Source organism: Eumetopias jubatus, unplaced genomic scaffold (genome assembly GCF_037043125.1).
Source record: "Eumetopias jubatus isolate StellerSeaLion01/CBP00866 unplaced genomic scaffold, mEumJub1_p1.0 scaffold_7, whole genome shotgun sequence".
NCBI classification, from domain to species: Eukaryota; Metazoa; Chordata; class Mammalia; order Carnivora; family Otariidae; genus Eumetopias; species Eumetopias jubatus.
In genome coordinates, this window is record NW_028274813.1 from 41,770,969 (window position 1) to 41,798,776 (window position 27,808).

At 40.8% G+C, this 27,808-nt stretch overlaps 1 protein-coding gene across 1 annotated transcript in view; it reads left to right on the forward strand.

Annotated features, from left to right (window-relative positions):
- Positions 1 to 27,808, forward strand: part of SLC35F4 (solute carrier family 35 member F4) — a 228,855-nt gene that overhangs the window by 69,729 nt on the left and 131,318 nt on the right. The gene's annotated exons all lie outside the window — the stretch shown is intronic.

Sequence of the window (27,808 nt, forward strand, 5' to 3'; positions counted from 1 at the left end):
AGTTTTACTTCTTTCATACCAATTTGGATACGTTTTATGTCTTTTTCTTGTCTGATTGCTGTGGCTAGGACTTCCAATATTATGTTGCATGAAAGTGGTGAGAGTGAACATCCTTGTCTTGTTCCTGATCTTAGAGGAAAAGCTCTCAGTTTTTTCACCACAGATAAATCCAATTTAAAATTGGGAAAATGACCTGCATAGACATTTTCCCAAAGAAGAACAAATGGCCAACATGTTCATGGAAAGATTCCCAATAGAGCCAATCATCAGGGAAATGCAAATCAAAACCACAATGAGATACCATCTCACATCTGTTAGAACAGGCATTATCAAAAAGTCAAGAAATAATTAATGCTGGTAAGGACGTGGAAAAAGGGAACTCTTGTGAATTGTTGGTGGAAATGTAAAATGGAAATAGGAAAGGAAGATGGAAAGTAACCCTTATAGAAAACAGTATGGGGGCTTCTTAAAAATTAAAAATAGAACTATCATATGATCCAGCAATCCTACTCTAGACATATTTCTGAGGGAATTAAAACTAGTATCTTGAAGAGATATCTCCACAATCATATTCATTACAGAATTTTTTACAATAGCTAAGATGTGGAAACAACCTAAGTGTCTGTCAATGGATGAGTGGGTAAAGAAGGTGTGATATATATATATATATGAATGAATATAATTTAACCATGAGAAAGAAGGAATCCTACCATTTGTACCAACATAGATGGATCTTGAGGGCATTATGCTAAGTGAGATAAGTCAGAGAAAGACAAATAGTGTGAGATATCACTTATATGTGGAATCCAAAATAAGCCATAGTTCTGAAAACAGAGTAGAATGGTGGTTGTCAGAGACTGGAGGTGGTGGTGGTGGTGGTGAGGAAACTGGGGATGTGTCAGTCAAAGGGTACAAACTTGCAACTAGAAGATGTGTAAGGTCTGGACACCTAAATGCACAGCATAGTGATTATAGTCAACAATACTATATTATAAACTTCCAAGTTGCTAAGAGACTAGATCTTAATTGTTCTCACCACAAAAAAGAAATGATAATTATGTAACATGATAGAAATGTTAGCTAATGCTTAGGTGGTAATTATATTGCAATATATAAATGTGCCAATCCAAAATGTATACTTTGAACTTACAGGATGTTATATGTCAGTTATATCTGAATTTTTAAAAATTAAAAAATGGAAGTCTGTTTGCAAAGGAAAAAAAAAAAGGTGTGTGGCTTAGGGTGGCCAACATCTGCAGCATCCCCAGGCTGCATGCAATGTAAAAAGAGTATGTGGTAGTTTGTGAAAGCCAATATTCAAATGAAGTTTCAGGAAGTTTCAGATTTTTCCATAATTTTACCACTTTCCCAATAAAGATCTAATTCTGTTATCAAGCTAAACATTTGTGGCTATTATGTTTTTTTTAAATCGAGCATAGAAGAATTAGTGTTTTCATATTCTTTGGATAATTTCTGTGCGGTTTTCAAGTTGACATCACTGTCATCTTGACACTTGTGACCATGTTGGGTACACGTCATTGTAGGTTCTGTGATATAGAATTTTGACAGATATTTATATAGAACCCCTATAGGTAGGTGTTTATCTTCTCATGTTCTCTAGGCATTTTCTTCATACTCCCTATGTTATTTCCTTGCAGGGCTTATCAGTCAGCTTTTTTTGGAATTTTGCTATGTAATGACCTCAAAATCTCAGTGGTTTACAACAAAAGTACTTTTTTCCTTGGCTATGGGTCTGTGAAGTTCACTTGGACTCAGCTGGCTCCAGGCTGTAGGCCTGATTTAGGATTGTTGCCATGAGTCTGTTCTGGGGTTCAGACTGAATGGACAGTGACTCTCATGATATGTTTTCCCTGTGGCAATGGTAGATGCTCAGGAGGGCAACCCCAATGCACAGGCACATTTTAAGTCTCTGTATTACTTTCACTAATATCCCATTGAAAAAAGTGAGTCACATGGCCAAGTCCAAGGTCAAGGGGTAGAGAAGTACATTCCATACACTATCAGGATATTGCAAGGAGGTATGCTAGACTATAGGAGAGTGGCCAATAATTCTATCTACCACACAGTTGTCTAATAAGTTATATTTGGGGCTCAGATTTTTTTTCCTCTATTGGTTTCCATTTTTAGAAGGCAATTGGTCTTTTCTGTGAATTTTAAATGCCTTTTCATCATAGACTCTTCTTCCCAGATAGCTTTACATAAATTTTATGGGCTTGGAATGCATCACAGCTACTTGTCATGGAGTATTTGAATTGGAAGGTGCCTGAAAGTTGCAGTTCTATCATCTTGCAGAATAGAAAACTAAGTCCAAAGAGGTTAAGTGAGTTGCATGAGAACACACAGCTAGTCAGCAACAATATATTTTAATGTGTGAGGTGAGGAGCAGAACATTCCAAAATTCCTTTTTCCTCTTGACACATGCCATTCTCAATGCCATTTCCTGGGAGGAGTTCAGCTGACCTGCCTACATTAGAAATACTAAAAACAGTACGTTTCCTGGGGCAGAGGGAGCAAGAAGGAGTCCCACCAGCAAGTTGCCCAGCAGGGAGTGAGGGTCTGTCCTCCCCTAGCAGGCATGGCAATGCGTGGGACTTCTGGGCTCCGCACAAGAGTCACAGATCTGTATGCCAGGTTGACAACCTCTCAGGACACCTTTTAAAAGTGGTTTCATGAACCCTGGCATTCTGTGGGAGTTATAGCAAAGCATGTGGTGTGGAAATCTGGGTGTAGTTCTGAAAGCTGTCTGTGCAAGAAGAAGTCATGAAATTAGGAAGTTTGAGATGATTTGTGTGTGCCAGTGCCCATTAATGTACTTCATATTTTAATTGAGCAGCAAGAACACATCCACCCTTGAGTGTTTATACAGTTCATAATTTCATTTGTGCCACCTATCATCTGGGCTTCCCAGTGGAACTGAGTACTTCATCAACATCAGATGATATTTATTAAGAGTGTGTGTGTGTGTGTGTGTGTGTGTGTGTGTGTGTGTGCGCGTGAGCGTGCGCACGCACATACAAGTCCTTCAGCTTGATGCCTAACTGCTTTATTGGTTTCCTTCCATCTGCTATGGCCAGAAGCCAGCTGTGTCTACTTGTTTCATTCTGCACATATGGTGCTTTAGAATGACACTATTTACATGAAAATTAAAAAAAAAAACATATTTTGGAGGAAGAACCAAAATTCAGTTGGTTGTTTCATGCTCCCTGAGAAGTTCTATCCGTTACGTATTCTGTTCTTAGTGCTTTTGTTGATATGATTTTGATGTTTCATGGATGTCAATATGAAATAAGTTGCCTAGATAGAAATGCATTATCTTCATCTTAATAATACTTCTAATCATTTCTAATTTTGACTGAAAAAAGTTACATAAAAAGTAAAATTCACAGATGAGAATTACCAACAGTTTATTCTGCAGGTGAGGTGAGCAAAAAAGGTTCGTGATCCATGTGAAAATAACAAAAGATGGCCGTTTACCAGAAATGAAGACCTGCATTATAAAGGTGGAGAATCCCTACTCTGTAGAAATTAAAAGTTAAAGATTTTTATTATTAATTTTATAGTTATTTCATATGTCCACAGCAGAAATATTTTTATACTATAATTGATGTATCACTTTCATTCATTAATTCTGTTTAGAAATCAACCTCATATTTCCGTGTGTTCCTTTTTCAAAGGGATGAGATTTGGTCTTTTCCATCTAGTGGCTTCTAGTCCACTGGATTTCTGAGTGACTTTCCTGTAGCTGATACTTCTGATGGAATCTATAATGCTGTATCATGGCCGATTTAAGGTTTTTTATTATATTGAATTGCCACATGGTCACATTTGTTAAATGACTCGAATGTGCAAAGTTAGTCAGAAATTCTGATGCCTTTGCTGTGGTCAGTTTGGTCATTGGCAGTAAACATGGAGGCAAGCTCTTGAATCTTTTTTTTCTTTCTTTATGTACCACTGGGGACTCAGTGAATGCTTCCTAAATGAATCAGGTCTTTGGGGTTTCTTTTAGATTATCTAAGAGAAACATGAGGGCTGAACAGACACATGAAAACCATAGACAAAACATCAAAGTTTGTTTGCTGAGATTTTTCCATTGATCTGAATCTGGCAAATATTCTTTTCTTTTTTTTTTGGGCAAATATTCTCAGTTGTATCTACATGTACAAACTGCCTGGGGAAGGATATGATTACATTTAATGAAAATATTAGCAACTAACGTTTATTGAGCACTTATAAAATGCCAAGATCTGTGATAAGCATACATCATCTCATTTAAATTCTCCTAACAACTCTATGAGGCAAGGAGCCCATTTTATCTCTAATTTACAGGTGAGAAGAGTTTGGTTTCCAAAAATAATGTATCTTGTTCAAGGTTATCCAGCTAGTAAGTGGTGAAACAGGAATTCAAAACCTAGTCCTCTGAATTCTACCAACATCTGCAAGATTCCTAGTCTTTTCATTAGTCTTTGATGCCAATATGTATGATAGTTAAGTCCTTAAAAGGTCATTTTTTTTTCCAGAAGTGTGTTTTCCCTGTGCAACTGAAGCACATAATCTTGAGTAGTTTTATTTATGTATTGTTTGAAGGGTACTACAGTCATAACCTAGCCAGAACCTACCCAAAGAGGCTTTTTGTCCCAGGTCCAGTGGCCAGAATGCTGAAGGACATTGGAAATCTAAATGAATCCAGGCCCAAAGGGTGAGTTAAAATGAACCAGTGGGCCCACAGATGTGCTGATGTAGTCATTAAGAAATGAGCATAGAAAAAGAAGAGCAGATGTGATTTTTCTCAGGTACACCCCTCTCACCATTATTAATTGATTTATATTCTGTTAATCAGAGGTCCCTGAGCATGGTCACAGGATTTAGGAAGTTACACAGTAAGGTGAGGTCAGGCCTTTTCTCTCTGGGGAGTTCCCTTTCCTGCTTTCCAGACACCAGGGTTTTTTGGTTGTTTTGGTTTTCTTGGGTGCTTTAAAAAACAGCAATTTTTCGACTATGGCCTCATTTCATTGTCAGGGCAAGCAGGCTGCGGAGCTGTGTGTTCAAGCTGCCGGATCCTCTGGTGTCAGGGGAGGAGCGTGGTGCCCTTGGCCAGGAGTCAGTGTGGCCTTGGCTATCATCTAGGTTAAATTGTGGTGTCTGGCGTCATCACAGAGATATTTGATGTAGCTTAATACTTCAGGTAACTGAGGTCTACTGGTTTTTTTTAAAGGTTTGTTTGTTTGTTTGTTTGTTTATTTATTTATTTATTTGAGGAGGGGAGGGTCAGTGGGAGAGGGAGAAAGAGTCCCTAACATGGGGCTCAATCTCACGACTGTGAGATCACGACCTGAGCTGAAACCAAGAGTCAGATGCTTAACCGACTGCGCCACCCAGGCGCCCCTTTAATCATCAAAATATTTAAACTGCTTGCAATCATTTGGGTAAATGTGATCGATCGCATAAATTAATCATTGATTATATTTCTTGAAAACGTTTTAATAGTTACTCTGCTGGTGATGGGTATACTGAAACTGTCCTTGGTAACTGAGGGTAGTTATAGTTATGGTGAATGTGTGTCACTTGTATTACTCTCTGATACGTGGGTGGCCTCTCACAGGTTACCAAGGTATATCGGTCTTCCTTGGATTGCTTTGCCTTTTGAACTCTGTTGTACTTTTTATGATTTTCCTCCTTTAAACCTTAGAAAGATGATTCTGGGAGATGTATTTACTGGTGGTATGAAATCTAACACATGGCTTCTATGATTAATGCATACCACCTTCTCAGGGCCTGGAGTTAGTACCGGCCTCTGAGAAAGTCCATTAGACATCCTGGGGACAGCAGAGCAGTGATTATATGAAATTGGCTTACATGTTATCCTGAATTAAGTGGCAATGGTCACAACCAATTAAGAAATTGTTCATTAGTTTCATGTTTTGGGTCATGTTAGAGGGATTGGTTCCCTAGAACTACTGTTGTTATAATTTCTATTAAAAAAAGAAAGACTACTCTTTACACAGGGTGTTTTTTTAAAGTTGAATAATCAGCATCTGTGGTGGAAAAGTTATAGCCAAATACACTAGGCTGGCTTTCCTTGTAGAAGATGCCCCTTAACTGCAGCAGAGAGGAAAAGCACAAACCTTGATGGCAGACAGACCCGGGTCTGAACTCTGGCTTTGTTTCATACAAACTGTGATTTTATAGCTTACTGGCTTTGTCTGGTACTAACTGTAGGCTTCAGCAGGATGATGCCTGTTGCCTCATCCATCAAATGGGTCCAATAATAACTTCCTCATAGGGTTGGTGAGCTATTAATGGTGTATGTGCATAATGCATATGCCCAGCACATAGTAAGTGCTCAATAAAACCTAGTTGATATTATTTAACATGTATAATTGTCTTCAAGGAAGACAGTTTTCTTTTCTTTTTTTTTAAAGATTTTATTTATTTTTTTTTTGACACAGAGAGACACAGCGAGAGAGGGAACACAAGCAGGGAGAGTGGGAGAGGGAGAAGCAGGCTTCCCGCTGAACAGGGAGCCTAATGAGGGGCTCGATCTCAGGACACTGGGATCCCAACCCGAGCCAAGGCAGACGCTCAACGACTGAACCACCCAGGCACCCCAGAAAGACAGTTTTCTTGAGGGAAGCAGCAAAGAGTCTGGTTTCACAGATTTCACTGTTTTTTTTTTTTTATTCAGGGAAGTATTCCCTGGGTTTGACTTTGAATATTACCTTTATTTCCATGATCTGCAAGAGCTAAGTTGAGAAAAATGTCGCCCCTCCTGCAAAATTCACTGTTGATGGCATTTTGCTTGCTGATGGTGAAAAAGTGGCTAAGAGCATCTGTAGTAGAGCATATTACATGAACCTCAAGTGCATTTTTTGAGTGTTGCTTCGCAGATAGGTTTTCCTATTTCTATGTGTAATTGTTCAGGGAGACACAGGGATAGATAGGGATTAGAAAGGAAATATAAAGCAAAAGATAACACATGCTATGCAAAGTGAAATTATGAGAACATACTATGAAGCACAGATACATCTAGAAAAACATAATTACACAATTTAAAAAATATTGGACTGTTTTATAAAGTGACAACTGTAACTTCAGAAAAACAATGGGTAGCAGATTTTACGTATACAGAATTCATGTTTTACCTTCCATCCTGTGTTCACAGGAAATCCCGCCCTACTAGCTTCCTCACACATGTTCCTGCAGCATTTGAGATTCCACTACAGCTTCATAGCACCTCTGGTCTGAAATGACTCCTAAGCTAGGGAGCATATTTTCAGCCCCACTTATGGAAGGGATTTGAACCTCCTCCACATTAGAAATTAATGTGGGGGCCCCTGGGTGGCTCAGTTGGTTAAGCATCTGCCTTTGGCTCAGGTCATGATCCCAGGGCTCTGGGATCAAGCCCCGCATTGGGGGGTCCCTGCTCAGCGGGGAGTCTGCTTCTCCCTCTCCCTCTGCCCCTCCCCTGCACTTGTGCGAGAGCACGCTCTCTCTCTCTCTCTCTCTCTCTCTTGCTCAAATAAATAAATAAAATCTTAAAAAAAAAAGAAATTAGTTTGCAGAGTTATTAAATGGACCTACAGGGTCTGAAGATGATCTATAGGAGATGAAGCGGGTGTGCTGAGATTTGTAGTCAGGTAAGTTTACAGGTACTAAGTGCAGAGCGAGGGGAGAAATTTGACTTAGACTTAAGGGAACTAACCTAGGAGAAAAGCTGATAGAAGAATATGAGTTGGGATTCCACTCTCCAGAAAACTCCATCTATGCCAGGAAAGCAGTCAGGGGCCCTGAAATAACACTGGAATTTTTTATGAGATGTGGCGTGACTTGTGGGGAACCCATGTGGGAAAAAGCCTGATTGGAAATTTAGAATTAACCAGTGACATTTTGAGCTTGTGAAGTATTAGTGCCTCTGTTTTCCGCAGTAAGAAATTTGAAGAAACCCCATGCCCTGAGCATGCAGGACAAATCGAAGAGTTTTGGGTCTCAGTCCTTACCATGGTTTTCAACACACCAAGAGAGATGCAGCAACCAGATTTTACTATCCTATACTGCGGCGTACAGGGTAATAAGTTGCCCTGAAAGTTCCTAGCATTTACTGGATTAAAAAATGTACCAGGACCCATATTCTTTTGCTGACCGTGGAGAAAGGCATCTATGGGATTTGACATGGCCATGCTTGCAAGTTGCATATATGCACACCCTCTTCTCACTAACCCCACCTGGTGCCAGAGATTCCCTCATTTAACATCTTGGGGTGCTTGCAGAGCTCACAAGGAAGACGCTGGACAGGAACATAGAAAAATAACCCAAGAGCTTAAGCCCTGCGTTGGTTTTTTCCCCCACCCCTCAGAATGTTTGATTTTTATGCTTCGTTTTTCTGGGAATTTTGATTGCCAGTTATGAGATGACCCTGACCTCACTGATATTTCTGGCTTCTTCATTGTAAGAGCAAAGCAAGGCATGCTCAACACCATCCACCTTTACCTCCACTGCCCCCAAACAACCCCTGAATGCTGTAAGTTGGCCAACGACCACACTGCATGGTAATCAGACAGACCGATGTCCTGTCATTTAGCACTTGGCACTGCCACCACTTGTCAGACAGGAAGAGCCTCATGACCCTGGTGCCCTTCCCTTTGAATTGCCCTCTGAAGTGCACTTCCGTGCCACTGATGAGAGGCATTTTAATAGACGGTGCACTCCGTAGTGCTGGCTTTCATTTCATTGTTCTCAATGGATCACCTGGGACCCCATTCCACTGTCTGTAGAACTTATTGCTGGGTTAGAGTTTTTTAGAGATTAATTTTTGTTTCTGTGGGTTCTTTGGTTGTACTTTCTCTTCTAAATTGAGAACTGGGGCCCTCCACAAAGGAGGCAGATGGTGTTTCTAAATGATTAATGCAACACATCAGTAAAATATTGAAAATATGGCTGCTCTTTTTCAAAAAAGACTTGCCCTTCGGCTATGGGAAATTGTAGTCAAAATCCACTTAAAACTTATATTACATCAGGTCTTATAAAGAAAGGGGCAGAAAATTCATTTTCATTTCTTTCAAAATGTGACTTGAAGCACTGTTACAGAATCTGTAAGCATCCAGGCCACATTATATTGAGGATCCTTTGTCCACTTTTCCATACTTTTCATAGGGGCCATGTAGTGGGTGATGACATGACCCTTCCATCACTGGTTTCATTTTTCTGGTTGAATGCCTGCCTTTGTGGTTCTGTGTGGCCTTTGTTCAGAAATGATGTTTCTTACTAGAAGCCATGAAATCACCGTCCAACATGAAAAAGGCAGGTTTCCATACACTAAATGTTAAAAGAAATAGGTAACATGATGGATGTGGGACACTGAAGTGATGCACTTATTTTATGAAGTTTGGGCTGATTGCATCGGCACAGATTCAGAACCCAATCTTGTATTTCTGTGAAAGTATGTTTAGTGTTCTGGTATGGATTTTTCAGAGAATAAATGCACCTGGCTTGCATGGAGATAGTTTCAAGGAAAACATGCCCATTAGGTCCAATGGCTGAGCTTAAAGAGATTATGTTATGAAAAGGATGGCCCCTGGCCCCATGGGTGAGTTGGGCCCATGGCCGTTCTTGCTAATGGAAGCTCAGCAGGAGTGCTAGAGTCTGTCCACAAGGTACTGATGCAGAGCAGCAAAATGGCTTTATCAGGAAAGGCTGTGGGTTGTTCTTACCAAGGTTGCTCTTAAGTATTGGGGCTGATGCCAATATTCTTGGGATAGTTTAGTTGCTCTGCTCTCTGAACTCAGAAGCAATGCTTTCTGGAAATTCCTCACAAACAGGATTCTTTAGAGTAACTGAAAAAATGAGAACCAAAGTTGACGCTTCTATAAGTGTACTCCATAGTTGAGGTATTTGTTTCTTTTTTTCCTCTGTCACTTTATGTAGAATTTATGGTAATTACAAGTCCAAGGAAATGGAGAAAATTTGTGATTTGCCATTGATCTTGAGGGTTTCCTTTAGGAAGATTTTTTTTTTTTTTGAGAATTTAGACTTGAAGGAGGGACTCATGGGGATTGGTTAGTGAATCCATGAACAGTGCTGACCAAAAATAAGAAATTAATTTTGTGAATTTCCTTCCCCAGTATATTTTACTGCTTACTGTGCTGTGGACCTTGCTGTTCACAGGACAGGTTTGGAGAACATCATTGCATCCTTTTAAACCAAAAATTGAATCCCCACTTTCTCTTAGAAATAGTTTCCTTTGAAGAGTAGGACTCGGAGTCTAAGGTGGGAAGACAAATTTGATTTTTAAAATATATCCCTATCTCTTATTGGATAAGCTGAAAAAAGCATTTTGGTGTAGTAAAGCCAACAGAAAATCCTAATTTTGGTAGTTTGTAGTTTTAAGAAACTGCTAAGTTGTTGAACCTGTGTGTATAAAGCTTTTTGTAGTATTCCCTGCTTATCCTTTTAATGGTGGTAGGATCTGTAGTGGTATTCTCTGTTGTATACCTGATATTGTTGACTTGTGTCCCTTCTATTTTTATTTTTGCAAGTCTTCCTAGAGACTTATCAATTTTGTTAATTTTTTTTGTCAAAGAATCAGCTTTTGTTTCATTGATTTTCCCTACTGTTTACCTATTTTCAGTTTCATTTACTTATTTCTTTTATTATTTCTGTCCTGTTTGCTTTGGATTTATTTTGCTTTTCTTTTTCTAGTTTGTTGATCCATTTGAGACCTTTTTGCATTTCTAATGTAAACAATTTAGTACAATAAATTATCCTCTCTGTAATGCTTTAGCTGCATCCTACATATTTTCATATGTTGTATTATCATTTCAATTCTAAGTATTTTTAAAATTTCCTTTGAAACTTCCTCTTTGACCCATGCATTATGTAAAAGTGTGTTGTTTAGGGTGCCTGGGTGGCCCAGTTGGTTAGTGACTGCCTTCGGCTCGGGTCATGATCCTGGAGTCCCAGGATCGAGTCCCACGTCGGGCTCCCTGCTCAGCAGGGGGTCTGCTTCTCCCTCTGACCCTCTTCCCTCTCATGCTCTCTCTCAAATAAATAACTAAAATCTTAAAAAAAAAGTGTGTTGTTTAATGTTCACATGTTTAGAGATTGTCTTGTTTTCTTTCCGTTATTGATTTCTAGTTTGACTCCCTTATAGTCAGAAAATGCACATTATGGTCAGATTTCAACTCTTTTAAGTTTGTTAGGTTTGCCTTATGGCCATGGATATGGACTATCTTCATGGACTTTCCATGGATGATTTTTAAAAATGTATTTTGCTGTTGTTGACTGTCGTGTTCTTTAATGTCAATTAGATCACGTCAGTTGATTGAGTTTTTCAGATCTTCCATGTCTTTGCTGATTGTCTGTCTAGTAGTTCTATCAGTTGGTTAGAGGGAGATGTCCCCAACTAGAACTGCAGATTTGCCTATTTCTCCTTTCAGCTCTGTCAGTTTTTGTTTTGTGTCTTTAAGGCTCTGTTGTTCAAAGAGCACAGAATGATCTGTCTTCCTGGTGGATGGATCCTTCGATCATTATGTAATGTCTTTCTTTGCCTCTCATAATTTTCTTTTCTCGGGAGTCTACTTCATTGGATATTAATATAGTAACTCCTCTTCAAAATTAACATTTGCATGGTATATCTTTTCTCTCATCCATTTATGACATCTGACCTACATGTTACTGACTTTGAAATGAATTTCTCATAAATAGCATATAAATGAGCTGTGTTTTATTACCCACCGCTAATCTGTGCCTTTTGATTGGTGTAGTTAGGCTATTTACATACAAATTAATTATTAATATGCTAGAGATGAAGTTAGGAAAGCAACTTCTATTTTTTTTACCAAACCCTCTCTTACTCTGCTTGAATTTTTTTGTTAGAATAGAGCCTCTGTGAAGGAAAGAAGCCTAGTACCTTAGCTTCACTCACCTGTGACTACAAAATAAACTTGGACTTAATTTTAAGTACCCAATCACTTGATTATCCACCAGTTATTTCTAAGGGCTCTGTGGCATGCTGTCTCATGCTCGGGATAGGCTTCTGTGCTCCCAGGCTCTGGTTCAACCTGCCTTGGCTGGCAGTGACTCTCACCCCATCCCCACTCTGCTGTACACAACTATCTTCAGTTACACCATTCTGACCTAAGGCAAGAGACTCTTGCTTTTCTTTTTGTTACAAGAGTGGGGCATGTCCTTCCCCTCGGTTTCCTACAGCAAAGCAGTAATGAGGCCAAAACTTTCCATGAACACATGACTAAGATTTCAATACCATGGGAGGGAAGGAGAGCCACAGAGTAGGCAACAATTACTCTACTGAGTCTAACATTTGCACAGAGTATTATCATGGCTACTCCAAATGCCTGTGTATGTCATGTCCTGAATAAGGGCATCTAGCCCAGGAGATACATAGGTGCTGAAATCTAATCCACTCCTAGCTCATCAAGTTCTGTGCTCTGGCTGGGACTATATCTACTTGGAAGGGTCACCTTTTTTTTTTTAAATTACATGAAGGTACTGTATGGGTTTATTGTGGCCCTTTTGGCCCCTTGCTAATAACCATCCCTACTTAACTGGCCTGCTTCAGTATAGTTAGGAAAGCACTTATCCCTCACTGTCCAGAGGGCTCTGGGCAACCAGCCTTCATTCAGCATTTAAGACCTTGTTGTCTATAAGTTGTCTATAATGTTGTGTCAAACATTTAGAGACGGTACTCCACTTCCTATCAAACACATTGATACAAGCCCACATCTCACATTAGTTCCATATTAACTGTATGAAAGAAATTTTATGAGCTTCCTTTGGAAATTATTTGGCAACTCATTTAATTTATGATTGGCAATGATTTCTTGGCAATCGTACATGTCTGAGAATTCTTACAAAATGACATCATCTGGCCAATTAACTATTTCCAAATGTAATGACATTTTAATGAATACTAATTTTAACAATTAGTGCTATTGACACAAAGTTACATTTTGTAGCCATCTAAACATATATTAATAGTGATTTAAAAGTTTTATTATTTTGGAGTCAGTAATTTTCCCCCCAATTTTCAAACATTTTTCTAGGTTCTTAAAATGCTTGTCTGTAGTTCCCAATGCAGAATGGGAATTTGTGGACAACTGCCTCACAGTCCAGGTCTGACTGACAGGAACCTGGAGAGAGGTTCTCTTTAACTCAGCTGTAGGGCCTGCTTTCTGAATCCCCATTTCCTGACACCTGGTTTAACTTTTTTCCAGGACAATTGGCAATATGAAAATTGACTTCTTTACAGAGCGTATCCATCCCTTATCCACCCCTTATCCAAGACACGGGTCTTGCCAGTTAACCTTCCAAAGACATCAGATTACAATAGTGCAGCATTAGCACATTTCCCTATATCTGGATTTTTCTGTCTTGAACCATACCATGTATTTCTGTCTTGAATAATACCATGTTATTTTCTAATAGGTGGCCTGGTCCACTTATAATCATAGTTCCATCAGATTATAAATTCGCTGAGGTCAGGGATATAGTCTGTTGCCAATGTTAGAACAATATCTGGCATACAGTAGCATTCGGTCCATATTTGTTTTATGTTTGTACATATTTAAGTAATTTTATAATAAAAATAATTTAAAACAGGGCTGAGGATTTCCACTACTTTTTTTATTTTAAAAGTGGTTTTAAGAATCACTGCTTCAAAGGTAGTATTATCTACAAAGCTGTAATTCTCACTCGTGAGACCAATCTTTACACTACTGTGCAGAACACCAAGTTCCTTTGAGCAGCAACCTCACACCTCCCTGGTTTTTAGAAAGAGGTCTTTGCAATACTTTTGCGTAATGGAAGGCCCATTGGCTTTCCTCGCTCTAAACCATGGGTTCATCTGGCACAAAGAAAAATCAAAGGTTTACACTTTCCTGAAGTGGCTTAAAACTATTTGCAGTTGTTAAATGGTATATTTTCCAGTTTTTACCCATGAAGGGTTTTTAAAAATCTTGGAACTCAGGAGCATACAGGGTCACTTTGATAAAAAGGAAATTTAGAATTCCTGAAGAGAGGGGAGAGCTTAAGAAGCACCTGAAAGTCTTCCCATGAGTGTCAAATATTTATGCTGAAAATGACTATTCCCTAAATGACCTCTGAACGGGTAGCCTCCCTGGAGCCTGTTCTGGAGGACTAATGGTTTGAAGCAGCTAGAATTTTGTTTTTACTTTTGCTTGGAGCATAATGCTTCAGATGTATAAACTAATAGGTGAAGTAAACCAAGATGTCTTGTTCTCAGAACCACATGGCAGGGAGATCAAGAGGGTGTGTGTTTTAATTGTCCATGGTTGCTTGGCAAACCATCCCTAAGCCTAGTGGCTGAAAATAAGGATTTATTATTATCTCTTATGGTTCTGTGGGTTAACTGGGTTCAGCTGGGAGATTCTTGCTTGGGATCTGATCTGCAGTTTCGGTCAAATAGGAGCTGGGTGGAGCCAGAGTCCCTTGAAGGCTCACTTGGAGTAGACATCCAAAATGACTCAATTATATGGCTGACAGTTGATGTTGGCAATTGGCTGGGAACTCAACCAGTGAAATCCACTAGAATACCCACATGTAACCCCTCTGTGTGGCCTGGGCTTCTCAGAGCATGGTGGGTGGGTTCCAAAAGGGAACATTCCAATAGCAAGTGTTCCAAGGTTTGTTATGACCTAACTCCAGAAATCACAGAATGTCACTTTTGCCATATTCTATTGGTCAAGCAAGTCACTAAGCCCAGTCTGGGTTCAATGGTACGGTAATTAGGTACTAGCTCTTGATAAAAGTCTGCTGAGATTACATTCTACAGTAGTAAATGAGATAAGAAATAGCATTGTGTCTACTGGGGTGTTCCTTTTGGAAAATACAAGCTACCACATGTAGAATGGCAAATTTGATGTGTGTTTGGAAAGTGGTATCATTGACCATTAAAGGCTTATACACCTGTATTTTGTAAGCCTATAATACAAACATTAGTAGTATTCACATACTTGTTAACTGTACTTGTTAATAATATAATAACAATAATGTAGCTATACTTGTATAGCACTTTCCATGTTTCAGGCACTAATCTAAGCTTTTTGTAGGTACCAAGTCATTTTTTTTTAAAGATTTTATTTATTTATTTGAGAGAGAGAGAATGAGAGATAGAGAGCATGAAAGGGAAGAGGGTCAGAGGGAGAAGCAGACTCCCTGCCAAGCAGGGAGCCCAATGCGGGACTCGATCCCGGGACTCCAGGATCATGACCTGAGCCGAAGGCAGTCGCTTAACCAACTGAGCCACCCAGGCACCCGGTACCAAGTCATTTAATTCTCCTAACAACCCAGTAGATATTATCATAGATTGATAGAAGATGAAGCTGTGCAAAGAAACATTGCCCAGAGGGGCACGTGGGTGGCACAGTGGGTTAAGCGTCCAGCTCTTGGTTTCGGCTCAGGTTGTGATCTCAGGGTCATGAGATTGAGCCCCATGTCGAGCCCTATGTTGGGCTCCATGCTCAGCACAGAGTCTGCTTGGGACTCTCCCTCTCTGTCCCTCTCCTGTGTGTGCTCTCTCTCTCTCTCTCTCTAAAATAAACAAATAAATCTTTAAAAAAGAAAGAAAGAAAGAAAGAAACATTGCCCAGAGTTACAGAGCCAGTAAAACAGCTATTCAGGCTCTAGAGTTCACCCTCTGAATCACAATACTATCCTGCCTCTGAACATTTGATATTCTTTCTATCTTTGATTTTTTTTTAAGTTAAAAAATATTCTCTAGTAGGCCTTAGTTGTATTAAGGAGAACAGATACTTTTCTCTGCATATTTGTTTTCCACAAATGAGTGAGAGAAAGTAGGGGCAGGATATTTCTTGAAACTGGATATTTTGATATTGGCAGAAAGCATTATCAAAGTCTGTATTCTAAAGTTAAAAACGGGACTTCAATATAAAATGAACACATTTCAAAAGCTTATTAATGATGGGACTAGCAAGATGGGAAAGTTGGTTCAAAGAGAACTGGAGAAACTGAAGTGTTTATATTCACTGAAAGAAAGGATATTTGAATGAGATTGATCATTTAGATTTTTTTTTAAACTCCTGGGCTGTTGGAGGCGCCCTTGGTCAGGGCCTGGCTGGCTCAGCCTCCCATAGAAGCCGTGTGGGGGCCTCTGCCACATCAGACACTGCTGGGGACTCTGGCAGTACAAGGAACCCCAGGGCAGATGCAGGGTGGGTTCGAGGGTTGCTGAACTGAGGTCCTTCCAGTTGGCCCCTGGAGGCCAAGGTTCTAATCCACAGGGCCCGGGAGCCAGATTGACCAGGAGAGTTAAGTAAGCATCAAGGCTCCCCCTGCCTTGCCACACTATACCACCAAGTTTATCCTGCTGGGTCAGCCTACTTTGGTGAGGGGCAGATTGGGTCTCTCACCAGATTTGTCTGGCTCCTCTATGCTGCTTACTCCTCCTTCCCTCCCTCAGAGAAGGGGAGTCAAGGGGGAAATCAAGACACAGGGCTCACCACTTTGTTTCCCTACATCCCCCACCTGCTGCTTTCCTCCTACAATTCTTACCAGAAACTGTTGACTCTTCTCCTTTTTTCTTCCACTGCTTCTTATCTTCCTTTCACCTGGAGTCCCTGAGGCCTGCGAGGGGGGGGGGGGTTGCTAATGGAAGCAGGATGGCTGCGTAATTCACACAGCCCAGTGAAGATGAAAATGCAGGGCCCCTTCTCCAAAGCTTATTAGGAATTTCAGGATGGCAACCGCAGAACACTGAGCAACAAGAATGGGACTCCGTGCTACTACGCTGGTCATACGCCTGGGAAGCTGGCCCTGGATATGAGAGAGAGGAATTCCATGAATCTGATTCCTTAGCAAAGCCTGGAGTCTTGTTAAAGAAGTCCGAAGTGTGAGCCTTCTTCCCTCCGGTGGTTAACCCAGGAAGAAAGATGCAAATTAGGGACAATGGAAATGCGCTGGTTTAATAAGTGCAAAGGATCTTCTCTCTATGTTAATGATGTTTAGAGAGACTTTTCCTGTTGTCCTGGTAATTTCACCAAACCTGAAAGGGAAGGGAAATCTTCACTGTACATGTTCTAAATCCGTTGAGCTGCCCTAGAGCTGACCCCATTTGGGACAGACAGCTTCCTGCCAAGACCCTCCAGACACACTGGTTACCCTGGAACTGTCACGGGCATCTCCCACTCCAGATAATATAAGGGCCTCATGGAGGGAGTCTAACCTGGGGGAAGGGAGGGAGGCCTGTGTTCATAGAAAATGAAAGCTGTCCTCTGGCCTCCACCTAAGTGAGAGGGATAGCAGAAAAATCACCAGAGGTTGGGTAGCCTGGGAGCAGGACCGCTGGCTGGGTGTTCACTGAATTGAACATCGCAGCCCCTTTCTGGTATTGTCCTCATGGTGATGTATGTGAGAGAATTCTTTGGGAGGAAGTTTAACATAGTTTCCCTAAAATTCGAGGGCATATGGAGAACAGAGCAGTGGGTACCTGCCTCTGGTCTAGAGCTGTCTGAAGGCCCAGTGGAGCACCCCACGCCAACAGGGTTTGAAAAGACCATGGCATGAGATATCTGGGAAAAAGAAGGAAGCAATCTCAATCCCATATTTATCTTCTCAGCCCTCAGAGGATAGAAGAATACCTCTGGAGCACCTATGGTTCCTTGTAAAGGTTCATGGAAGTTGGAAGAGAGTCAAGAAGCATGGGGATGCCCAGGTGCTATTGGGCCAAGTGTTGGAGAAACCCAACCCGAAGGAGGATACGGCCGCTCCAGTAGGGATGTCCTCGGTGATAGCAGGAGCTTGTGTGCAGTTGAACGCTGCCCCAAGAAGATTGCATGTACCACCTTGCAGAGACCACCTCTTTGTTAGAGGCTGCCACTATTCATCAGAAACAGTCCAGATCCTGAGACCACAGGCACCGCCACACCACGAACATGTGGCTCTGTCACATGAGCAAAATCTCTTTTCTCTCCTGTCCTGCCGTCAGTGCTAATGCAGAGCCCTGAGGGCCCCAAAGTCTGAAGGGAGAAGTGAAGACATTGACCGTCGCAGTGTACAAGTACTCTTTCTAGAGTTATTTTCTAGGGATTGCATTGAGTACCTTGGCTGATCAGAGAAATGGAAATGACGGGAGGGGAGAAATGAACTGTTGTAGGAGCATGGAGTAGGAAGGCCTAGTTAGCAATCTTTCTTTCCCTACCCAAGTATCTGGGAAAAAATAATGGATTGCCTGGTTGTGAGGAAAACAAAATACACACACACACACACACACACACACACACGCACACACACGCACACGCACACACACAATGCTTTTTAAGGGCTTATTTTTAGAATCTCAGTGTTTGGATTCAGTGTTCCATATTGAGTTATTAAAAATTTAATGAAGGCCAGATTATGTGCCTCAAAAAACTGCCAATGTCCACATAAATGCTATGTGATACTTTCATTGTAAGCCTAGAATTTTTAATATATCTACCATCATATTTGAGAACTAACATCGTTCTATTTTTATCCTATTCCTTGTAATGTAGTTCAGTTTCTTTCTTTGTATACAACCTCATTTTGCCTTCATCTACAAGGAGGCTAAATTAAATATTAACCAAAATAATAACATAGTCCAGAAGCTCTGGGCATTTATAACTTTAAGTGAAATGATTTTTTGCTGTTGCCTTTTCTGAGATATTCAGCTCAGGTAAATCTCCATATATACAGTATAAGTAATTACTTTAAAACAGCAGAGTGGGACATTTGTGGATAGCAGTAGCAAAAGGAAAAACACAATCTCTAAGAAAGCAGAAGTCTGAAGTCATCATTCTGAGTCACGAGAACTTAATTGTCTTGTTGCCAGGCATCTGACTCTTTCTGCACCTCAGTTTTCTCATCTGTAAAATGGAGATATTTACTACTAACTGTGTGAAATATTAATAATGTTGAATATTTATTTATCTAAAGTGGTTAAGGACAGAGGATTTGAAATTAGATCTTTGCCCTCCCTCTTATTAGCCATGTTACTCAGAGAGATAACTTAACCTTCTTAAGCTTTGGTTCCTTCTTATGAAAAATAGAGATCATTCGGTGTGTTTAGGTAGTTTTTATGAGTTGGATGAGATAACTTATATAAAGCCCTTCTGCCATGTTTGACCCATGATTTTAGTCTATTATGGCTGTTTTAATGATGCTACTGATGCCCTAAATCATGTATGTTAGGTAAAAGGAGTCTGAAGAGTGCTGGCGGGTAACATGAGGGTTGCCAAATTCCAAAATCAAAATGTCCCTGGACTGATCACGAAAGTGGTGAATAGATGGAGCGATAATAGCAACAGAAGAAACTGCCCATAAATTATCATCATTGCTCCACTCCAGGTGCCACTGCAAGTCTTGTGTGAGGGACCGGGGAGGGACTTCTGTGCCTCGATTCCTCCTCTCCTGGTTCCCAACTAAACATGCTGGGCATGGACACTGTGTGAGAAATATGTTGGGGGCAGTAGTTGGGGTTACAGGGATGGCGGACCAAGGAGGCATTGGTGGTTCACCAGGGGAGAGAGGTGTGGGTCCGAAGAGGCTCAGACCACCTCGGAGAAGCTGGTCAGCTTATGGCCACCCTGCGAGATGGGCAAACAGGAAGCAAAGTGCATCTCTTACATCTTTAATGTTTTCAAATGCAAAACCCAGTACTTTTCAAACGATCTGTAGGGAAGGACCACTTCTTTGTTCTCTGTCTGTCACAAAGAAGTACATGGTCCTCCATATAGGACCAGCCTGGGGCTTGAGCCATACAGGATGCATCATGTGAGTTTGGCATTCTGGCCTATATTGTCTGCAAGAAGGTAAATCCACTGATGATTCAGTTGATGTCACAGTCGTGTCAAATCGCTATGAACATTTCTAAATGCTTACTCTCAGTTTCTGTACTTTGTCACAATCTGGTAACAGATATTTTGCGTGGTGCTGCTCAGTCCTATCATAATCCTACTTCCAAACAAAAATGGTAACAACAGCAGCAGAAAATTTAGTGAAGATACAATGTCAATCAAAAAATAGGAAATTTAGAGATTGTTCATATAAACCTAACTCAATGGCCTCTTTTTTTTTTGAGATTTTATTTATTTATTTGGTAGAGAGAGAGAGACAGCAGGAGAGGGAACACAAGCAGGGGGAGTGGAAGCGGGAGAAGCAGGCTCCCCGCTGAGCAGGGAGCCCGATGTAGGGCTCGATCCCAGGACCCTGGGATCATGAACTGAGCTGAAGGCAGCCGCTTAACAACTGAGCCACCCAGGCGCCCTGGCCTCTGTTTTGTATCTAAATCTTTCTGGCATTGTAGAAAGGGTGTGAATATTGATTCCAGACATACCTGTATTTTAATCCCTGCTTAGCTGCTTATTAGCTGTGTATCGGATGGACAGGTTATTTCTCTGAGCCTCTGCTTGTTCATCTCTAAAATGTGGACCTGTAGACCCACAGCACAGAACTACAGTGAGCACTGAGTATCTTGTATTGGTAAAGTACCAGACACAGTACCCAGGAACTAGCAAGGAGGATTGTTTTATATTGTATATTTGGGGATTTACAGTCTACACTTTGCAATTTTCGTTGACTCTAGATGCAACCACGTAAACTATACACATTGCATTTCTCTCCAAAATCCAAAATAGCCTTTCCATTTGAGCTTGGACTAGATTCATTATATTTAGATGCAACAATTCTGATTGCACCTTAATTTAAAAGTTCTAAATTTCTTCAGTCCTAGTTTTTGGTGAAATAAATACTAAAGCCAGAATACTGAAATATAACAAAGGTTCTCAAAACCTAGTATAAATAAAAATTCCTTGGGCAGCTTGTAAAGATGCAAATTCCTAGACCCAGGCTGCAGCACCTCTGACTCAGCTGTTCCTAGTGAGGCCCTGGAATTTATTAGCAACACCTACCTCCTTCCCTCCCCTCACCCCCCAGCCCCCATTGATTTTATGCAGGTGGTTTGTGAATCATACTTTTTTTAAAAAAGGGTAGTATGAGGGATCATTGTAGAGGAATTGTACTGTATCTTGACTGTGATGGTGGTCACACAAATCTGTACATGGGATAAAATTGCATAAAACTCTCTCTCCTCCCCTCCGCACACACAAACACACACATGATCTTGACTGCTCATGTACTATAGAAGCAACCTCAGCATTCAGATGTATTTTGTATTTTGGGCTTTCAGAGTTTATAGTCCTGTTTTTTTTAACATAGCAGTGAAAAACCTCAGATAGTTTTTCCTTAATAAACCAACAAATTAGCCAACTGCTGGCTTGGTCAAGCTGGCTTCATTAGCTTTCTATGATGTTTTCTTGGTCAGATATAGAATTCTACAACTTGAGCCTAAAAATAACATGCTTTCAATTTTCCATGTGCAGACACTCCATCACTTTGAGTTAAGTGGATGGGTTAAATGTACTGTTGAAGTTCACTGGGGAAAGCAAATGCTCCTAAAAGTAGATCATTTTCTTCGCCAAAACAGACTTTTGTTCTTGAAGTTTATGCTAGACACTCTTCATTATCAATAATTTAATTCTAACGAAGCCTGTTCAGAGATGTTGTGTCTCTCCCTACGGCCGCTGTCATTTTCATGTGACTACATCGACTTGTGGGTGATTATGCAAAAGGTAGTTGGACATTTCATGTCATCAAAGAATCACTGTAAATGTTTTTCAGTAGTACAATAGTATTGTGGTTGGGTATAAAAATAGAATTCTACTCTCTTAAAGACATATGCTGAAATATTTATGGACGGAATGATATAATGAAGTGAGATTTGTTTGGAAATATCCAGGGCCAGGGGAAGTAGCTAGGGGTATACATGGTGCAAGGTCAGCCATGGGTTGCTAATTGTTGAAGCTGAGTGATGGTACCTAAGGGTTCGTTACACCATTTTCTTGCTTTTGTATCCTATTTGAAATATTTCTTATGAAAATATTGAAGAAGAAGATAGTCAAAATAAAAGCAGCCTCAGTGTTGTATGCAAGACAAAGCCCAATCTTTTGGGTTGTTTATATTGTAAATGTGGGCTAAATGAGTAGGACCCTCACATTTTCCTCCATGGGTGTAAAAACACTCCTGTGTGTCTCACTGAGGATGAATGCCCCGACTAACTCTCTGTAGGATATCTCTGATGCCATGGTGTCCCACACTGCCCAGTGCGGTAAGCATTTGCTCTCTAATATTCTTGGCTTGATGTCTAAAGACTTTGTATTTGAGTGTATCCTAACAGCAAACCTTTGTTCTGAGATAACCTTCAAAAGAGCAAGGCAAATATTTTAGGGCATGTTCCTGCTCACGTGTTTATTTCCTTTTTGTTATATTTTACTCCCCAGGACTCTGAATATCCTGATAGAATGGATAATATCTTTTTTAAAAACTCAGTTATTTAGTAAAATGGATTAGCTCAAAAGCTTCCACACTTAGGATTTCTTTCAGGTTCCTTTCCCCATGTGGGGCAGGAGATCAGGAGATGGCAAGTGGGTGGCCACACCACCCCATCCTGAGGTGTTACAGAGCCCTTAGAAACCAGCTTCAACTCAGACATGGCCCACACACTCCAGACTGTACTCTTCACCCCTTCGTAATAACCCTCCTGTATTTTTAAAAAGCACATTTTCTCTATCCTTGCATTTCTGGATAATAAATGGTGCTTGCATAATATCTATCCCTTGAGCCATTTTGGAATGCCACAAAGCTTTAGGAGACAAACCCCGCTCCACATACGCACATACAACCCACAAAACAAACAAAACACTGGAATCACTAAACCTTATCATTCTTCCAGCAAGCATTCCTCGCGGACCTCCTGTGGATAGAGTTTAGGCAGCTTAAGGGTATCAGCATATTTGGAGACAAAATATGCGTGCTATTGGAAAACTAGAAAAACAACAATTAAGTAACTCATCCACAGTCCTGAAATAAATGGCCCAAATTCTGTCAGTAAATACTTGGAAAATGCAATATATGACTAGTAATCGTAGTTTTTCTTAATCTCTTAAAAATAGAGTTCTGTAGCTTTTAATAAATTGTCCCAAATAGCTATGGTATCTCACAGGAGTTGGGTTATCATTATCTTACATTTTAAATGAAAAATAACAATAGCTCCTGTTTACTGGGAGTGTACTCTGTGCTAGGTGCCCTGCATCGATTATTTTCTTCTCACACCGAACCTGTCAAGTAGGAATTATTACCTCTGATTTATAGATGAGGAAATTCAGTGAAGTTGAGGAATGTATAATAAATGGCATAGGCAGCTTCCAGCCCAGGTCTAGTCTGAGACCCCACACTGCTCTCACTAAATCTCATTCCTCAACCATCCCCTGTGGGACCCATTCTGCAGCACAACCCACAGGGGGCAGTGTGAGCCAGGAAGGGTCACAGGATCTTTGGATTCTGGCTTTTCGCTTGGGGCATTTGATATTACCCATTCTGGGGTGCAGAGCCCAAAGCTGCTTGCAGAAACCATGGGCTTCCTAGTTAGACCTAGGAATCGTGTGGTTAAGAACAAATAATTCCCCAAACCAAAGCTGAAGCTGCATTGTTTTACTCTCACTACACAAAGAAACCTTCCAACCTTCCAAACCTTCCAAGAAAGTCCAAAGAAGGGAGAGGAAGTCATTAGCATAGTGCTAGATCTTGTTGTGCTGGGGGGTCCTTCTGCTCCTGGGTCCCTTAGAGCCCTGTTATGGAGATTTTCAAACGTGGGCTCCTCTGGTGGATGGTGGTGGGGTATCTCATGGAGATTTAGAACTCTAAGTGATTGTATCACACCTGGAGGCAGGCACCCTGAGAGCCCTCTGTCCCAAGAAGTCTGTTCCCCGATCCTATTCTCAGAAGCCTCACCTCCCAGCCGAGTGCATAAGCCAGGAGCGTTCCCAGGACAGTTTTTGTAGGAAGAGATAGGCTGTCACGTAACAAAGCCTGGCCACCATCAGTGACGTGATGACAAAGAAACTTGAACTGTTTGATTTTTACAAGTTGTGAAGTAAGAAGTTGTTTCTTTGTTTCCGGTCTGGAGGAAAGCAGTCCAGAACCCAACTAGGAGGTCTGTCCCCAATTACAGCGTTGACGGCAGCTTAAAAAAAATACGAAAATTCAAACATTTTTGAAACAAAGCCTGTAATGAATTTGGAATGGTAAATCTAGTGGAATTAGGCAGACTTCCAATGATTTTGAGAAATAAACAAAACAAAAGTTAATTTGGTTGAAAAGCAGGTTAATTAAATCTGCCTGTTCATTTCCCCACCCCTTCAACATCTTTGCATGCAATAATCGACACCAGAACATGGGCAGCTGTGAGAATTACATGGCAGGGCCCAGCTAGGGAGGCAGCAAGCCCTGGGACTGACCAGAGCCCACATACGACAGGGAGGTAGAATCAAAGGGAGGAAGAAGTGGATGGAGGCCGAGGTCGAGGTAGTCAGGGTACAGGAAATCCGTGAAAATAGAGGGGTATGGAGATCCAGGTGGACTTGTTTGGAGGAAAGTCTGTCTTAGCAGTGGTAGAATTGACAACTTCTCTTCCTAGGACAGAGGCCATTTTGCTCCCTGAGATACTGAAATGGATGTGGACCATATAAATAGGAGGTCAACCAAATTTTGTGAAATCAGTAAGTGAGTGCAGGTGAGGTGGTACCTAGCCCTCAGCAGTCAAATAGACCCTCATATACTCCAAGGTAGGGATGTACCAGCATTGCTGGAGTGGGAAATTAACTTCATAGATTACTGAGCCTTCATCTGTAGACATAATTAGGGCACTTCTCAGAATGTTTTAAGCGGAAATTACTTACATATTATTTTCTCCATCAAAGTTTCAGCATGTATAAATCTTTGCCCTAATATAATTTCGTTTTTTCCAGCTACGCCTAGTACTTGCTGATCCCTCCTCACTTATGAATACTGTAATCTAATAAGCCTTATCTCTATTTACTTTGGAGTTGAAGATCCAATTAGTTGCATTTGGAAAAGATTAATTCAACTGCTCTGGCCTTAGAGGCACTGGGTGCCAAGCTTCTGCTCCTCTGTTTTTTTTTCCTCATTGTTCTGCTACATTCTGTTGGCTGTTAGTATTTCATCATTCTTTGAGAAAGCCCAATGTAGCATGGCTTACAGTCATAAAATGTGCATTATGGGACTAGAGGAGAGTCTAGAGGGAGGATGATATATGTCAGAATCTGAGGTTTAAACCTGAGTATTTTAAAACTAGAAGTCTTCGGCAAGGACTGCTGTCCACAGCTGATGCATTTAACCTCCGGCAGCTACCTGGGTCATTTTACTCTTTGCCGCAACCTTGCCATTAACTCCTTTCCAGTTACGTGTTCACTGTTTGGGACATTGGTACATTCTTTAAGTGCTATAATTCACAGTCTAGAGTCAAAAGATGATGACAGAGCTTGTATTCTTTCAAAGTAATAAAATATCTATCATCAGTTAACTTTAGAAAGGGAGGAAGGAAATAAACTGAGGAATCTGAGCAGGTGCAGAATAGGGAGTAAGTTGAAGGAAACAAGATCTATAGCTGTGATATATCATTCCAGGTATTCTTATCACGGACACTAACCAATCTGGAAGATCGGCAAACAGTTAAGAGAAGCACATATTGCTTTGGACATTAGGTGGAATTGTCCCTTTAGGGGCACCTGACGTAGCAGAAATGAATGAGATCTCTGTGTGTGTTCCTTTCTGTGTTTGTCTGCCTGTCTGTCCGTCTCGCTCTCTCTCTTTCTCTCTCTCTCTCACACACACACAGATGTCATTTTCCTGTATCTTCTACTAGAGCAAACTCTGCATCTAATTCACAAACTAGCAAAAACAAAGTAATATATTCCATAAAATGACTAAAAATATATTCCATAAAATCTTTTAAGAAGGAGGACACTAATCATTGATTTATAGGAAAAAAAGTGCTCACTCTAGTTTACTCTGATGACTGTGGAACTAAATTTTGGCTCTCAAAGCTCCGTTATAACTTGATGATTATATTTTTTTCAAATGAAATATTTTAAAATTTAGAGCAAGTTCCTGTTTGCACTCCAGTCTCTTTAAATGTCCCACTGATTAGCAGTAGCCAGAATTTGGGGGAAAATTGTACTCAGATATTTTTCCATTTTTATCTCCTCAGAGATATCTAAACTGCTTTCTGCATATCCCGTGGGCAATTGCAGTGATGCCATGCAGAGAGAGAGAGAGAGAGAGAGAGGAGAGAGAGAGAGAGACAAGAGTCAGGTTCAGGGTCAGACAAAAACTAGCAATTAGAGGGATTAGAGCTCCGGGTTTCTGAGTACTAGTCCAGGCATGATCCACACCCACTTGTTGCCAAGAACAAAGCTTCTTGGCTTTTGTTGGGGCACATTGAACGTGGAGAAGCTGCTCTGTCCTCGCAGCCAAATCATGGGGGTGTGCTCATGGCCACTGTTCCATCTCCATTAAGTTCTCCACCTGAGGATCTCAAAAATTTTGCTGCATGGTCTCTCCAAGCATGGCATTTGCTTGTGTTGTAAGTAGCTGAACTTTTTTTTTTTTTCTACATTGTTCTTCCCATTGGGAACAAAACATTGTGACTGTGAAAACACAAAAAACCAAAAAACCTTTTTCTTCCTCAGCCTTCTCCTTGCAGGTGGGGACAAAAGGATTATGAATGCAGCCAGAACCCCAAGAGATGTGTTGCAATTCTAAGCCAAGGCTTAGATTCTGACTCCTAGGAAATCACAGCCAGAGGCATTGTGCTATGCTTGAGTGTTAGAGAGGACAAGCTTCGTTCTGAGAAAGGCAATACACTTAATTTGATACCACTGCTTAGAACCCTCTGTAGCTGATTGTTTTCAAAGATGGCATTTCCTCCCCAACTTTTCTGTAGTGTGACTTTGCCACATCTGCCATTAGGAGGTGAGGTGTATTCCTTCCTCCCTTTCTATTGATCTGATCAATAAAATGCAATGACAATAGTGTCATATTGCACTTTCTGCTTTAGACAATTTAGGACAAAGACACTGCCCTGAGATAGTCATGTAGGAAAGGCAGTCTGGCCTCCTGGAGGATGAGAGGCTAAGTGGAGGAGAACTGAGGCCCCCTGGACTGCAGCCAGCATCAACTGCTAGACATAAGTGAGCCCATCTTGAACCTTCTGGCCCTGCCAACTCTCCAGCTGAATGCAGCTGCATGGAATGAGCTCAGGCGAAACCAACAGAGGGACCGCTCGGCTAAACTGCAGTATCATGAGACAAAATAAAGCATCGTTGTTGTAAGCTGACAAGTTTTGTGTTGATTTGTTATGCATCATAGGCTAACTGAAACACTCTCAATAAATAATTTTAATATTTAGCTTTAAAAATAGAGTCATCTTTACTTTGATGGCTGTAGGATATCTGTGAAAAGGACAGCAGAGCACAATATTCAAGAAGAAAAATGTCTGCAGTGAAGTCACCAAAGCCCTGTGCACCATATAAGAGAAATCAAATCCAGAGAGATTCTCGGATGCTCCTGCATGTTGTAGTGCCTATGTCAAAAATGTCAGTCCTTGTCACATGGCAGGTATTTCTAGGAAAGAGTCTTAAAAACAAATTGGTTCCATATGGAATAATAATGATATCTTATTGTAGCTGGTTAGAAATTTTCCACATTGGGAGTGAGTACTGTAAGTCACTCCTCAGAGAGATGCTGATTCTGGGCACAAGGCTACATGGGGACTTATTTTAGACTGAAGGTTCATAGGCAGTGAAACCACCTAGGAGTCAGTAATTTGAAATACTATACCATTGGAGCTGGGTATTAAGATAGT